At 41.8% G+C, this 15481-nt stretch overlaps 1 protein-coding gene across 2 annotated transcripts in view; it reads left to right on the top strand.

The window, feature by feature from the left end:
- PRDM6 (PR/SET domain 6) overlaps positions 1-15481 on the top strand; it is a 118464-nt gene that overhangs the window by 58478 nt on the left and 44505 nt on the right. The gene's annotated exons all lie outside the window — the stretch shown is intronic.

Raw genomic sequence — 15481 nt, 5'->3', positions numbered from 1 at the left:
CTTAAATGTTCTTACCGAAAAAAAAAAAAAAAAAAAGTAGATGAAGTGATGAATGTGTTAAGTAACTAGATGGGGAGGAAATCCTTTCACAGTATATATCAAGTTACCACCATGTACACTTCAAGTATCTTACAATTTTATTTATCAGTTTTACCTCGGGAAAACTGAAATTTAAACAAGAAACAAAAAACTAGGGGAAAAATAATAAAAGTAGTGTCAGTTTTTTTTTTAAGGGCTTCCCTGGTGGCTCAGATGGTAAAGAATCTGACTCCTATACAGGAGACCTGAGTTTGATCCTTGGGTTGGGAAGATTCCCTGGAGAAGGAAATGGCAACCCAGTCCAGGCGAGGCGAGAGTAGCCTCGCCGGGGGCTACAGTCCATGGGGTCCCAAAGATTTGCACACAACTGAGCTATGGATCAAATCGTGAAATCGTGAGTGTCCATTTTAACTAGTGAGGAAAAGTAGACCTTTTTGGAAATCCTGCTTTCCTTAAAATTTTTTTCCGGAATATTCAGCTCTGCCTAAGATGTGTGGACCTGCCCAGAGGGCAGAGTGACATGGTCCAGCCATTAGTGCTTGGGTACTTAGAAGGTATCAGTATCCTTCTAATTGTCCATCTATTCATCCAACCAGCCATCTCCTCAACCACCCATCCATCCACCCACCAAACCAACTAACCAGCAGACATTGATTGAACTGAGCTCTCTATTAACCACTAGGGAATTAATAGCCAACATGATAGATTTTATCTTTGTCCTCATTGAGGTTATAGCCTAGCAGATTTTAATTAAACATTTGTGTAATGCTGCCTTCACAGTCCACAAGTTGTTTAAACAACTGAGATGACTTAAAGAGCTTTAGCTTTAGCTCTTTAAGTCCTCATGTCTTTTTTACATTGTAAAAAATTGCAATGGATTACTCTTCCTACACTTATGAACCCCATTGTAGACATCAAATGTGCAAAGACTGGATAGGAAAATCTACAGATAGTCATGCCAGGATGAATGTCTTCTGATTTAAGTGTTTATTTCTTCTGCATGCTGTGCTGTGATCACTCAGTTGTGTCAGACTCTTTGCAATGCTGTGGACCATATCCTGCCAGGCTCTTCTGTCCATGGGGATTCTCCAGGCAAGAATACTGGAGTGGGTTGCCATCATCCTTCAGGGGATCTTCCCAGGCCAAGGATCGAATCTGCATCTCCTGAATTGGCAGATTATTTACCACGGTGCCGCCTGTATCTCTCCTATTGAATGGTAAATTGCTTGAGGGTAGGGCCTGGGTCTTCAGTTTTTTTAAAACCTGCACTCCAGTGGCTGGCACATAGTAGATACTTTCTAAATGTTTGTTAAAGGAATGCCGTCTAGGGAGTCAGAAGTCTCATATCGAGGCTCACCACTACTGCTATGATATTCTGTTCTTGGCTGCATCATCTCCTGGGTCTTGATGGGGAGGAGCTCTATGCAAACCAATGTGTGCATTCAGTCCTCTGCACACCTATACAAGCCTTCCTTCAAGAAGAATGGTTCCAGGAAGCCAAAATTCATCCCTCTACCATGTTTCTTGCTCCAGGACAAACCTGGAATTTCACTCAGGTTTTCCTGTAAGCAGTTACTTGTTCAGTCGCTCAGTCGTGTCTAACTCTTTGTGACTCCATGGACTGCAGCATGCCAGGCTTCCCTGTCCATCACTATCTATCTCCTGGAGTTTTCTCAAACTCATGTCCATTGAGTCAGTAATGCCATCCAACCATCTCATCCTCCGTTGCCCCCTTCTCCTCCTGCCTTCAGTCTCTCCCAGCATCAGAGTCTTTTCCAATGAGTCAGTTCTTCACATCAGATGGCCAAAGTTTTGGAGCTTCAGCTTCGGCATCAGCCCTTCCAATGAATACGCAGGGTTGATTTCCTTTAGGATGGACTGGTTTGATTTCCTTGCAGTCCAAGGGACTCCCAAGAGTCTTTTCCAACTTGGGAAAACAGCAAACTCCCCTCAGGACCACCTGGTCTAGGCCTGTGTTAGCCTCCACACTCTCTCTTTCTTGAGCACCCTGAATCTAGGGTTTATTTTGTTTCCTGGTTTCTCCTGTGATCCAGGGCATGATGGTGTAAATTAGGAATTGAGGGCATGTTTGGTACTGTCCCAACTTGACGTAAGGAATGTCACCTAAATTATTTAAGATCTGAAAATATGTTTTCTACCCTCTACAGATGGTCACTTTCCCCTTAATAAAGCATGTCTGACAATCATACTTTATTGGTGTGGCTAGGAAGAAAATGTCATAGACTTGAGAAAACATAATAATTTAGAGAGTGACACATTTCAGAGAGGAAATAAAGCTGTAGGCTACTTTGAAAAGAAGTAAAAAACCATAGGAAACCATGATTTCATTGGAACAAACATTCTGCGTTTTCAGAAAGTTTTTACTTAAAAAAAGAGGGTGACCTCTAGGGCATGGTACATGTGTGTCTATACATTCGTGGAAGTAGCCTCTTTCTGATTTTTTAGGGACATTCTCTTTGCAAACACTCCCCACTTAGTACCTTGTAAGTTTTTAATACAGTTGCTAATATAGTAGTTTGTACATAGGCTTTGGTCAGGCTACTTCTTGCAAAGCATAGCTACCATGCTGAAGTATAAAATCACTAACCATTTTCATCAAGGTCTAAAGGTCTGCATAGTATCATACCACGTGGAATTTTTAAACCAGAAATTTCTACTGCAATAAGGGTTAAATAGCACCCCGCGAGATCCCATATGGAGAATTCAAGTGCTTGCCACAGTGCATTCACTACTGTGTTCTTTTATAGCTTTCAAGCATAGAACTATTCAGTACACTGTCAGAGATAATTTGCACATCCCAGAAGTTCACACTGGTAATAATCTAGGATTATTTTAACAAAATAATGGTCCCCTTTCCTGTTTGGTAGATAACTAAAGCTTTGTTTTTCCAAGTATGTCCATTCAAATTTCCCTGTGGTTTAATTTTCCAAAATTGATGCTTTCTCACATGGAATACATTATTATTATTATTTTTAAATCTACCTCTCATGGATTGGATAAAGGATGGTGAGTGCTGTGCGTGTTCACTAGTCAGAGTCTGAGATCAGTATATCTCTGAGGCTCAGTGCTGGGATCTTGTTCCACCGATTCTTTTTCTTCTCAGCAAAAGTGAAAATGCGAAAGGAAAGAAGGGCCAGAATGAGAGGGTGGCTGGAAACTGCAGTGTTTTACTTGTTCATCTCAGTAGATGGAGAAAAACGTGGTAACGCTGTGAGTTGCTCTTTGTTTATAACACACACAATTCATGGCAACAGTCTTTACAGGCTTCTCTGGTGGCTTAGATGGTAAAGCATCTGTCTATAATGCAGGAGATCTGGGTTCAATCCCTGGGTCGGGAAGATTCCCTGGAGAAGGAAACAGCAACCCACTCCAGTACTCTTGCCTAGAAAATCCCATGGACAGAGGAGCTTGGTGCAGGCTACTGCGCATGGGGTCACAAAGAGTCAGGCACGACTGAGCGGCTTCACTTCACGTCAATGGCATTTAGCAAATATGAGAAGATACAAGCTTTCTTGATTACTTAGATCTAAATGTTTATTCAAGCTTCCCTGAGAGCTTTTCTTCATTTATACAGAGTTCTCTCCACTGGACAAATGTCCATTTTTAAGTGTGGACTCAGTGTATATGAAACAAGTTTTCACAGCATCCAAATTCATTTCATTTGGTCAGGACTTCTTGGTGAATTTAATGAAAACTGGATTTTTAAAAACTGAGTTGAAGCCATATTTAAATGGGTGGCTTATATCAAAAAATTTTACAGTTTGTGAAAGACATTAGTGCTGATACAAAAAAAGAAAAGGCATGCAAAACAAATTGCCACTTGAAAATATTTCCGAGACTGTTCTTAGCAGTATAGGATCAGCACTATTTTCCTTTTCAGTGTCGATGTTGTATGGACACTGGAGACAGTTGTACACTGTGGATATGACTGCTGTGACGAAGCAGAAGGGAAGAGATGTAGGTTTGCAGCCGAGCCTGAGGATGGCACCAAGCCAGTGGCCTGAAAAATGGCAAACATGTCACAGCTAACAGCTGGACGCAGAAATATTTCCCTTTAATTTGGATGGATAAAATTTTTTTCACAGCAGGGCACTCTCAGAAGAGGACAACATCAAAGGGGGTGGGTCTCTGCAGTCAGACATCAGCTGGCTCCAGGATGGAGCAAAATGAATGAACTGTCAGGACTTTTCCAGCGTGCAGGCTTCTGCCAAGTGAAAAGCTGAAGGTTCAGTGGCTTGTTCGGATCACAGACAAAGTCCTGATAATGCAAGTCTGATTCCCCCAAGTCTCCCCTCCGATCAGCAGACAGGATGTCTGAAGAAGCTTCTGGGTTGATGGATGACAGACTTTGTATGGATGACCACTGCTGTCCTCGGAGATAAGGGAGATTCGCCAAGGGCTCAGCGGCTCTCCGGAGCTCTCAGTCTCTGTGCTGGAATCCGCAGTCACCCACTCTCCTCTGCCAGCCTGCAGCCCAGCAGCCACTGCCCCAGAGTGGCTGAAACACCCATTTCATCTCTTCCCATGCCCAGCTCTCTGAGGCAGACTTCACAAATACCATCTCTGGTGTTTTATGGTTTATTGACACTTTTCAACTGTTTTTCTGATTACCATATTTCAGTCTTGACTTATATGTTAGTATTATCTGCAAACTCAACATAAACCTCTAATGATTTTCTAATATTTCTGGAACTTGATGAATGTGAATTGACAAAGTACAGTATATAGCTTTATATCAGCATTACTGAAAATACGGCAACGGTGTATATAACCATTACTCATTTCTTTTATGGGGCATTTATTACTTGACCTTTGAAACCTCAACTCAAAACCTTGGCATTCCAATGTACTCCAAACCAGAAGGAGAGGGAAGAGTTTTCTTATGAAAAACAGCAATGAAACAACTTAATTCTAATGGAGAGAAAAAATATTGAAATAAAAAAACCTGTAGTATTACATATTTGAGAAGAAAGTGGGAAAACTGAACACAAATAAAACTGGTCACACTAGCCAGTATTTGCTTTAAGAAGAATCTTTCATTTTAAAATGTGTATCTTCCTCCACAGATTTATACCCTAGCCATTTTTTGATGGTCCTTGTCATAGCACATGGTCAGCAGAAGGAGAGTGGTGTCTTTATCCACTGCATGCTTGCTTTGCGTAAATTTGACTAATGGGTTAAGTAATTCTCGCTAAATTGGCGTTTTCTCTGAAGGACAGGAGTTTGTTTTATAAATGACGTTGTTAATTATTATGAACGTGTTTTATGGCCCTCATTCTTACATATTAAGAGTTTTAGGCACTTTTAATGAAAGAGTTCTACTAGCTCTCCTTGATAGGACGAATGGGATGTTATGAAAGCAATAGTCAGAGTTCTACTAGCTCTCCTTGATAGGACGAATGGGATGTTATGAAAGCAATAGTCACATGGTGGCCTATGAATCAGGAAAATTTCCTCCTTGTCACACAGGGCTGCTGTGTGACTGTGGGCAACTCATTTCCCCTTTCTCAGCCCAAAGTTTCAGACCTGTAAAATGGAATAACTGCTCCGGTCTACCTTCTAGGTCAGTTATAAGGATCAATGAAGGTTGGGAAAGTATTTTATAAACCAAAATACCACCCGGATGTGTATGAACGGGTCATCAGCTGCTGTTCTTTCTTTGTGTTTAGGTGGTGGCAGATGCTTCACTCCTTTGAGAGTATTGCTTTGTGGTCTCTATTCTCAAGCTGGATTTAGCTGGAGTTGAGAGTTTACAAGTAAAAAGGTTAGGAGACCACAGTGGTGTGGTCCTTGCTGTCCTCTTCTATGGGTTAGGAAGCAGTGCCCAGAAGCCACGGCTGACGGTGCTCCCTGTTGATCTGATTCCACAGGCTGCCATCCACAACTGTCCTCTGCCCCTCATCCAGGTACATTTGACTGCACAGACAGCTCATGTACCTGGACCTTGTTCAGGGTTCATGTACATATGAGATACTGTGAGTTGGGGCCTCTTCTGGCTAGAAATGTCAGTGTCTTCAGAAGTCAAGCAGTCCTACATGGTAGATATTGTTCAGTAAGAGGGCTGAAGCCACAGCGAATTAAAACACTTCCTCGCGGGCGATGGTCCCACGGGTTGCAAAGAGTCAGACACAACTGAGTGAGCACAGACAACCTGTTAGTTACAGAAATGCTCCAGGAGTGCTCTTAAAGGTGTGGTAGGTACCTGTGTTTGTGTTAACTTTAGCAAATGGAAAATGTAGGACTGGAAAATGCTTCCTTACTGTTTTTTTCTGGAGAGTATTCACATTTATCCAGCATTTTCAGTATTTTGTTTTATTTTTTGATAGATTCATCAAAGGAACAAAAACATAAATGACTGGCTTATTGCTACACCCCCTCTATGTTATTTCCAACTCTTTTTTCTCTCTCTCTTTGAACAAAAGTTGATTTCCTGATGTGTACAAAGCTTTGTGTAAGATACTGATGGGTAAAGGCTTAAAATATTTAAAATGTATTCCTGCCCTCAATGAGCTTGTAATCTTCTGGTCTTATAATCTTAGCAATAATGAGTTTCCAAACGCTGCACATATTATCCGGTGGTCACTGTCCATGAGCAGGTTAGTAGATGAAGCCTGGGCTGACATGTCCCCTCTAATGTGATGGCCTCAGAGTAGCTAATGCTTTTTGGACTCTTACTGTGTGCCCAGCACTGATTTAACTCCTTCATATAGACTAGCTCATTTGATTTTCATATGAGCCCTATGACTGGGACTGTCAGTAGCATCATTTTTTCAAAGGTCTCACCTTCCTGAAGAGTTAAGTAACTGCCCAGAGTCACTTGGCCCGCAGACATGAAGCTGTGACTGTAACTCACACACATTGGAGCTGACACCCACAGGCGTGCTCTTAACCTCTGCCCTCCACCCTGTCTCCACTTCCTATTGACTAGGGTGACTTCTAGTACGTATTTTCATTAGTAATACTTTAGGAATTCCCCTCTAACAATTATAATATTAAAAGTAAAATCTTTTATTGAGCAATAAAGGTATTGGGTTTTTTAACTTTTCACAGTTCAGTCAGGAATTATTCTTGTGTAAATAGTTGCAAAACAGATTCTGACCTTTTATCTTCTGATACAAAGAAATCTCACAGTAAAACATTTTTATCTAGGCAAACAGGATAGTTTTCAATTGAGTTTCTCAATTACTAATACACTTCATTATTGAAGCCCTCATTTTCTGAATTTAACAGAAAGTTGGGGCCATCTAAGGTAGTGTGTGGAGAATAGGTAGAGAAGATCTGAGAAACCATCTTTGTGTCTATTCTTCCCTGGATTATCCAAGTGCTGTGAGAGGACTTAAAACAGTGCTGGGTTCTCATGTCTAAACTGGGAAACTCTCTAAGACCTCTCCCCAGCCCTTTTCTGTGGGCTTCCCTGGTGGCTCAGGTGGGAAAGAATCTGACTGCAGCGTGGGAGACCTGGCTTGATCCCTGGCTTGGAAAGATCCCCGGGAGGAGGGCATGGCTACACACTGCAGTATTCTTGCCTGGAAAATCACTATGGACAGAAGAGCCTGGTGGGCTACAGTCCATGGAGTTTCAAAGAGTGGGACATGACTGAGCGACATGACAGCACATGGACATAGACTCAACTGTTTATTGCATTTTAATCATCTTATGAAAACCACCTTTGCATTTCATAGACTTGAAAGAACTTAAGTTCAAAAAGGTGTAATATTTTCTTTAAAAAGCCCTGGTGGTTAGTGCTTAGAATGGAGTTTTAGTTGCATTTAGTGGTGGTTTATTCTCAAGTTTTGAATAAAATCTGAGATCTTTAAGAAGCTATTTAATTATTGTGAGAATTCAGTTCACTTCAGCTTATTTTGAGTTCCTCCAATGTGTTAGGCCTTGTTTTAGATGTTTGGGTATGAAATATGCACCCACACCTCAGCTTTTTGGAGGGGAAGCTGAAGGCTAGTGGTGTTTCAGTACATGACCAAATGTTGCTCTCTGGGTCCTTGACACAGGGACCTGCCACTGTGTGGAATCACAGGAGAGGGAGCCTGAGACATCTCCCTGCTCACTGAAAACTGGCTAATCCTTTCAAATACAACCTTTGCATCTTTTCTTTTTCCTCTGTTTCATGCCAAGATTCAGAGAACCAGGTTCTGGGAGGAGTGGATTAATGTTTAAGTTATAATTTTAAGTTTCTTTTGTTTAAGGTTCTTGGCTCTCTTTATTTGTCAGATTGAATGAGGTGTGAGGAGGCCTCATTGTGCCTCTGACTAGAGTCTGTTTGTTGAAGTCCCTGATTTCTGGGCTTCCTTGGTATCTCAGATGGTAGAGAATCTGCCTGCAGTGCAGGAGACCTGGGTTCAGTCCCTGGGTTGGGAAGATCCCCTGGAGAAGGGAATGGCTACTCACATCAGTATTCTTGCCTGGAGAATCCTCATGGACAGACAAGCCCGTCAGGCTATAGTCCGTGGCATCACAAAGAGTTGGATACGACCGAGCAACTAACACTGTATAGTGTACAGCACTATACAACTAACTTTTGGAGGCCCCTTTTTCTTATGTATATAATTGCTGCTGGGTTTCCTCGTGGTGTCAGTTCCAGCACCCACCGCGGATACCCTGCTCTTCATTGTTCAAGATCCCTTATACAAGCCAGACTAGTGCATTTGGCCCTGAGCCATCCTCCATGATTGGTTGAATCCGAGGGTGCAAGCTCTCGAGAGAAACTTGTGAGACCAAAACTAGCAAAAGGAACAAAAGCTGACTGTGAGCTTAGAGCTGGTGCTCTCTTCCCTGTCTCATTTCCTGACCTCTGAACGTGGCTGAGGTGCTCAGTGGTCTAACAGAAGAAGGGGAAGCTCATCTGGCAGAGCAAGTGCTCTGTCGGCCGTTTTTCAAACAAGGTCCCCCCTTCCCTGCCAGCCCCTGGTGATGTCCCAGCGCCTGCATCAGAGAGCAAGGTGAGGTTTGTTGAGGTGGTGGGGTGCTTCCTGATGAGCTCTCTTTGTATCTGTTTTTACAGTAGACCCAGCAACTTTTATCTGATTTTATAGTGTAATTACATTGATGACGTCTTTGAATTAAAATGGACCCCTTGCTTTAAAAGACTATTGAAAGCCCTTCTGGTAAAAGTAAATGAACACTCTGCTCTGCTCTCCCACTCTCTGGAAAACTATAGCACAAAATGCCTGCATCCCAGTCATATGATGGCTTCTGGGCTGCGAAGGAGTGGTGGGCATTTGCAGTGTTTCCAGGCCATCAGATCAGATGATTTTTCTTGAAAGTGCCCCCAGCTGTAGCAGATTGATTTTCAGGGGTAGCAAAAATTCCTTTACAGCAGAGTTTACCAACTTAGGTGCTTCATGAGGCTGAGCAGCTAAGTAAATGAGTGAAGTAAGGAACAGCTAAGAAGAGGGGAGAGGAGGGAGGATAGGGAAGGAGAAAAGCCCATGGCTGATCTCAGGGGGCCACTTTGAAAGCAACTTAAGTTTCTGTGGATTAGTCCCAGAGATTGAGGACCCACCTTCTGATTTTTTTCCTCAAGAAAAATTAAAAATTAGAATTTCCAAAATTTTAAAACACTTGTGGAGAAACAAAATTGGTCAAGCATTCAACCCAAGAGCCACCAGTTTACAGATCTTGTTTTAGAGATACAGATTGCTCAGAGCCACCAGTATACATAAATTTCTATCATTCAGAAGATGGTTTTCTCGCTATTAAGTTAAAATGGGCCCAAGTCAGTCACTGCTGCTGCTGCTGCTGCTGCTACTAAGTCGCTTCAGTCCTGTCCGACTCTGTGCGACCCCATAGATGGCAGCCTACCAGGCTCCCCCATCCCTGGGATTCCCCAGGCAAGAACACTGGAGTGGGTTGCCATTTCCTTCTCCAATGCATGAAAGTGAAAAGTGAAAGTGAAGTCGCTCAGTCGTGTCTGACTCTTAGCGACCCCATGGACTGCAGCCCACCAGGCTCCTCTGTCCATGGGATTTTCCAGGCAAGAGTACTGGAGAGGGGTGCCATTGGCTTCTCCTAGCTTGCACTATTTCTGTGATGATTATTGTTGTTAATGTAAGTTGGCAGCATTCATAAATGACAAAGCTGTGGATAAGCCGCTCATGACCAGTTTATTTAAGACACAACCCTGGTATGGTTTTCACTCATGTTCTCATTTTTAAAAAATTTATTTATTTTTGGCTGCACCGGGTCTTTGTTGCTATGCAGGCTTTTCTCTAATGGTGCTGAGCAGGGGCTACTCTCTAGTTGCAGTGTTTGGGTTTCTCATTGCAGTGGCTTCTCTTGTTATGGAGCACCGGCTCTAGCCTCATGGGCTCAGAGCTGTACTTCCCAAGCTCTAGAGCACAGGCTCAAGAGTTGTGGCGCACAGGCTGGCTTGCTCCTAGGCATGTGGGATCTTCCCTGATCAGGGATCAAATCCATGTCTCTCTTGCCTGGAAAATCCCATGGATGGAGGAGCCTAGTGGGCTGCAGTCCATGGGGTCGCTGAGGGTCGGACACGACTGAGCGACTTCACTTTCTTTTCACTTTCATGAATTGGAGAAGGAAATAGCAACCCACTCCAGTGTTCTTGCCTGGAGAATCCCAGGGACGGGGGAGCCTGGTGGGCTGCTGTCTATAGGGCTGCACAGAGTCCGACACGACTGAAGCGACTTAGCAGCAGCACTGGCAGACAGCTTCTTTACCACTGGGCCACCAGGAAAGCCCTGCTGTTGTTATTCAAAGTGGTTTGGTGTTCTAGGAAAGTAAGATTGTAGCAAAGAGTGCAGTTCCCTGATCTTCAGGATTGCAATGAAGTCTTTCACATAGTGGTTTTCAGTTAATGGCATGCGTGGTTTATAATGAGTGACAGTTTGTGTGATCATTATCTCAACCACATGTGTGGCATTTCAGTAAATATTATTGGTTTGTAAACTATAAAAATATCCTTAAAAAGGTAAGAATGAGCTCTCCTCTTATCTTTCTCCTCCTGTTGATACAGGATAAAAGAAAAAGTACAGACCACAACCAGGGGTTTTAAAATAGCAACAAAGCAATCAGAAAGGTAATCAGTGGGTGCATATTACTGAGAGTTTCCCAGGAGGATAACACAGATAGTTTCTAACTTTGGGTAAGATAATCTCCTGTATTTTAACAACCCATTCAAAACTTGATGTACACGGAAATAGATGACTAGACTTTTCACTTATTGTTTCACTTTGATTTAAAAAATCAGAATAAGTTCAAAGTATAATATATAAATGCCAAAAAAGAATGTTAACACTTTGTCATACTTGCTTCAGAAACTTTTTTTTTTTTTTTTAAAGAAAAAGCATTTCAGATATATGTGTGTTCCCTTTGTTATCCTTCATTCCCCTTCTTTCCCAAGGCCAGGACTCTGATGAAGTTAATGGTGAATCCTCCCAGCACGTTTGTTGTAAACAGATATATACAGATAGATAGACATATTGCTATCTGTATATTACAGTATACACTATTTTAAAATATACAATTGCGTTATTTTGTATATTTTGAAATGTTAACAAATGATATCATATGCATTAATCTGCAACTGATTTTCTCAATCAACATTATGTTTTTGATGTTTTGATCTCTATCAACTAGATCTTAATACAAACAGGTTTTGTTCATTCATTTTAAGTGTTTAGTACTTTTTTGTTGAATAAATAAACCACAGTTAGTTTATTCTTCTGATGATGGATATTTCTCTTATTTATAATTATTTGCTGTTAAAAGTTGTGCTCCAGTGAATGCCCTTGAACTTTTCTCCTAAGGCACATGTATCAGAATTGTATTGGAGTAGTTTCCTAGAAGTGAAATTGCTGAGTCACAGGAAATATGCATTGTCAAGTTTATTTCAACATTGCCAAAATGTTCTCCAATATGACTGTGCCATTTTACACTCCCTTTCAGCAATGCTAGGACTCGCTTTGTAAAACAAATACTCTTTCTCCGGTTTGGAGGGGTTCTCCTTACAAAATTTAACCCTTTTCCTACCAAGTGTCCTGTGTGTTTCTTTACAGGTGTTTCCCCTACCTCTAGCTTCCTTAGGAAAAACAGAACAAGTATAAAATTTTGGTGGTTCATATTCATTGAGAATAAAGTGTACAGTTTTCAGCAAAACTATGCTTGACTCAAGGATTCTTTCAAGGAATTTCTTCCGTAAATTTAACTCTTACTTTCATTCTTACCATTTGAACAAATTCAATTTCTGACCTCTTTGACATTTTCATTGGTCCTGAGGAGATTATCTAAACTGTGTAAGATTTTTGATATTTTTCTTCTTATTTTAAATCTTATTTTAAATCTTTTGAAAGGTAATGAAAACAAAATAACTCTTGGTCTTGGCATTAATAAATCTCCTCAAATTCCTTAACATTTTTAGACCTGTTAGGTATCTATCTTACAGTTACATTTTAGTGTCACACAAATGTAGATGTTGGTGCAGCCTCCAAGAACAACTTCTCAACCTTGAAATTGTTGCAGTGGCTCTAGACTGAAATCTGCTGAAGCATTTCCCCACTTGTGGTTGCTTGTCTCCCAGAAGGACGAATGTCAGCCCGTCTGGGTACAAGGACAGTGTCCTTGTATAGTTCCGATGCATGTGGAATTTTATCGCCCTCTTTTTTAAAAAATTATTTTACTGAACTCTAAAATAAAAACAAAGTTGAGCTAATGATGGAGATTAATAACAACACTCAAACTGGGACGCAGAACTTTTTTGAAAAGTTCCTCTCTAGCGCTTACATGTGGATGTCGTGGTTTTCCCAATTTTATTTTACTTTTATTAGGAAAATGAACAGAAATAGGCATCACTGACTTCTGAGCCCTTGTTTCTTTTTCAAGAAACACAGTTTAAATGTTTAACAACACAAGCTAGAAAGGGCCCCAAGATGGCCTTGAGCCAAATGCGAAGGTCCGTGTTTTTGGCCAGCCTCCCTAAATAACTTCGGCTTGAGGTGCTGCCCATATTAGCATGATGGATCCCATTGAGGAAATCTCACATGCTGAGAATGTATGTTGTTATGACTTGACATTTTATGGCATTTATGAAACTCTTACTTTGGCAGGGGGGATAAAAGCAAATAATTAGATTTGGATTTTGAAAGATCCCTCTGGCTATACTTGAGAGACTAGGTTGGAAGGGCCTGAAGAAACAGCAGGGAAATCTATCAAGGGACTTTTGTAGTCCTTCAGGCGAGAGAGGAAGCTGGTTCAGGTAGGATGGTGGTGGTGAAGAGGGAGAGATGGGTGCGTGTGAAAAAGTTTTAGGAGGCAAATTCAGCTGGAGTTGGTGATGGCTGGGCTCTGGGTGCTAAGGGAAAGAACAGTGTCAAGCCTGAATGAGTTTCCTCATTTCTGATGGGGTGCACACTTACAGGATCTAACTTGGTAAGTGGGATTTTTGTCAAGTTTCATGTGAAACAATGTAACACCGGTATCAGGCTGAAGCAAGGGAGGCTCAGCTTCATGCTGTTTGCTCAGTGTGTGATACTTTGGGGAAGCCTGACAAATAGCCATCTACTTTTCCTCAAAGCAAGTAGCATTTTCACCAGGCAGGCAAGAATTGCAGGATTCCTGTAATCACAATAGACTTAGTTTAAGGAGGTTATTGCGGAAACAGTGTGGGAGAAAACACTTTTTTATACTCATTTTGGAGACTGACTGGCTAATGTCTGGTGTTCAGATGAGCTAACACTCGGCATCACCCATGATGTGTAAACGTTAGAGAGTTTAACTTGCTGTTGAGGACATTGGCTGGAAGCATGAAGGAGAACTGCACTTCTCCAAGGGCTTCCTAAGTGTTTTCACCAGCAGCTGTCATGGAAGATGTGTTCGTGGGAGAAGGACAGGGCAGAGGGCTGGGTCCTCAACATTTTGGGCTCCATTATAGGCAGATAGTGGTATTCAAAGAACTGATGGCTTTGTACAGTGTCACATGGGCTGTTGACAGCAGACTCAAGGTTGAGACTTTGAGCTTTTGAACCAGTTTCCTAAAACAAAAATAAGAGCAACAAAATAAGTACCATGTAATAATCTTACCTAAATATGAAATCTATCATCAGGTTGCTTACAGAGCAGATGTGTCTACCACATGAAATGCTCGCATTTCCTGCTATCATCCCCAAACTAGGAGTTTAAAGTCAGTAATCTTAAATGTAATCTAGGACTCTGTTCATTGTTCTCAGGCTACATTGATTATCAACTATAATCATTCTAGCCTGCTACCCAGTCATAGCTTCTCCAACCATTATATTGATTAGGTTGGCATCTCTTCTTTTATTTGTGGGGGTTAGTGGAAAGATTGGAGGTGAAGAAAAATGAGTTCAAGAAAAGCCAAAAAAAAAAAAAACAAAAAAAACAAATCAACTGTTTTAAAATGACTGACGATGATAAAAAGAACCGTCATCACTAAGTCCTTTGGCCCCCAGAATAGAAATGCTGAGCTAAATTAATATGAATGACCTTACTAATTTTAGGGCTAAAATGTAACCAGTGAGGCGCTCCGGGAGGCTTGTTCTCTGTGTCTGTTTGGAAGAGAAAAGTGGAAAGGCTGATTAGCAAGAATAAGAGACAGAATATCTCAGAATGCTCTGCAGAACACAATCTAACTGCTGATTTTTCTTTAAAAGGCCCTGTTTTGCCATGGTCCTTCTGAGAACTGTGCCCCTTGCTTCCTGGCTGCCCCTAGGACTGAGGATGGTCTTCCAAAATTGCTGCCCATATATAACTCCCCACCCCACCCTTCCAGATACCCCAGCCTCCAAGGTGCCCAGGGCTGGCCTGGTTTCTGGAAGTGGAGGCCGATTGTCTCTGCTGTTAGCCCTGATTCCAACATCCCGGGCTGGCCAGTTGTTTAGCAGAAGGTTTTTGGTCCCATGCTCATTGCCTGGGATTCCATTACCTTGGATGTGATCCTGAAAGAAAATCTGCTTCAGGTGACCTAAGGCAATAGTGATTAGACTGACCTCAGTTAAGACATTTTAAATCCATAGGAAACTTTTATTATTTTTTTCTTTCCCTTTGCGAGGGTCCCTCTTTTTTGATGACTCCTCTCCTAATAGTTTCAGGTCCTGACAGCTGAAGTCCTACATCTTCTGCGAGGTGAGAGTCCATTTCTTTCAATCCAAATCAGAGTCTAATTTTATCAATCTGAAACAGCTCCATAATGCGCCAACCCCTGCTAGGTGTCACCCGGCTTGTTGAGCCGACAGTCCCTGCCTCCCAGATGCCTTCAACCAGTTACGTGTTTGAGACGAGGGCCTCTCATGCGGATGTTCCAGCCATGTCAGCGTGGCCTCGCCTCTCAGCTTGCTTTGTTTATCCAGCAGCTCATTACTAAAGGGTAGCCTGTCAAAAAGAGGTTAAATATTCTTTGGGAAACATGGTCACTCACATCCTTGAGATGCCA

This window comes from Ovis aries, chromosome 5 (assembly GCF_016772045.2).
Source record: "Ovis aries strain OAR_USU_Benz2616 breed Rambouillet chromosome 5, ARS-UI_Ramb_v3.0, whole genome shotgun sequence".
In the NCBI taxonomy this organism is placed as follows: domain Eukaryota; kingdom Metazoa; phylum Chordata; class Mammalia; order Artiodactyla; family Bovidae; genus Ovis; species Ovis aries.
Note: the sequence above shows the minus strand (reverse complement) of the source record. Positions and strands in the feature narration are given on the sequence as shown.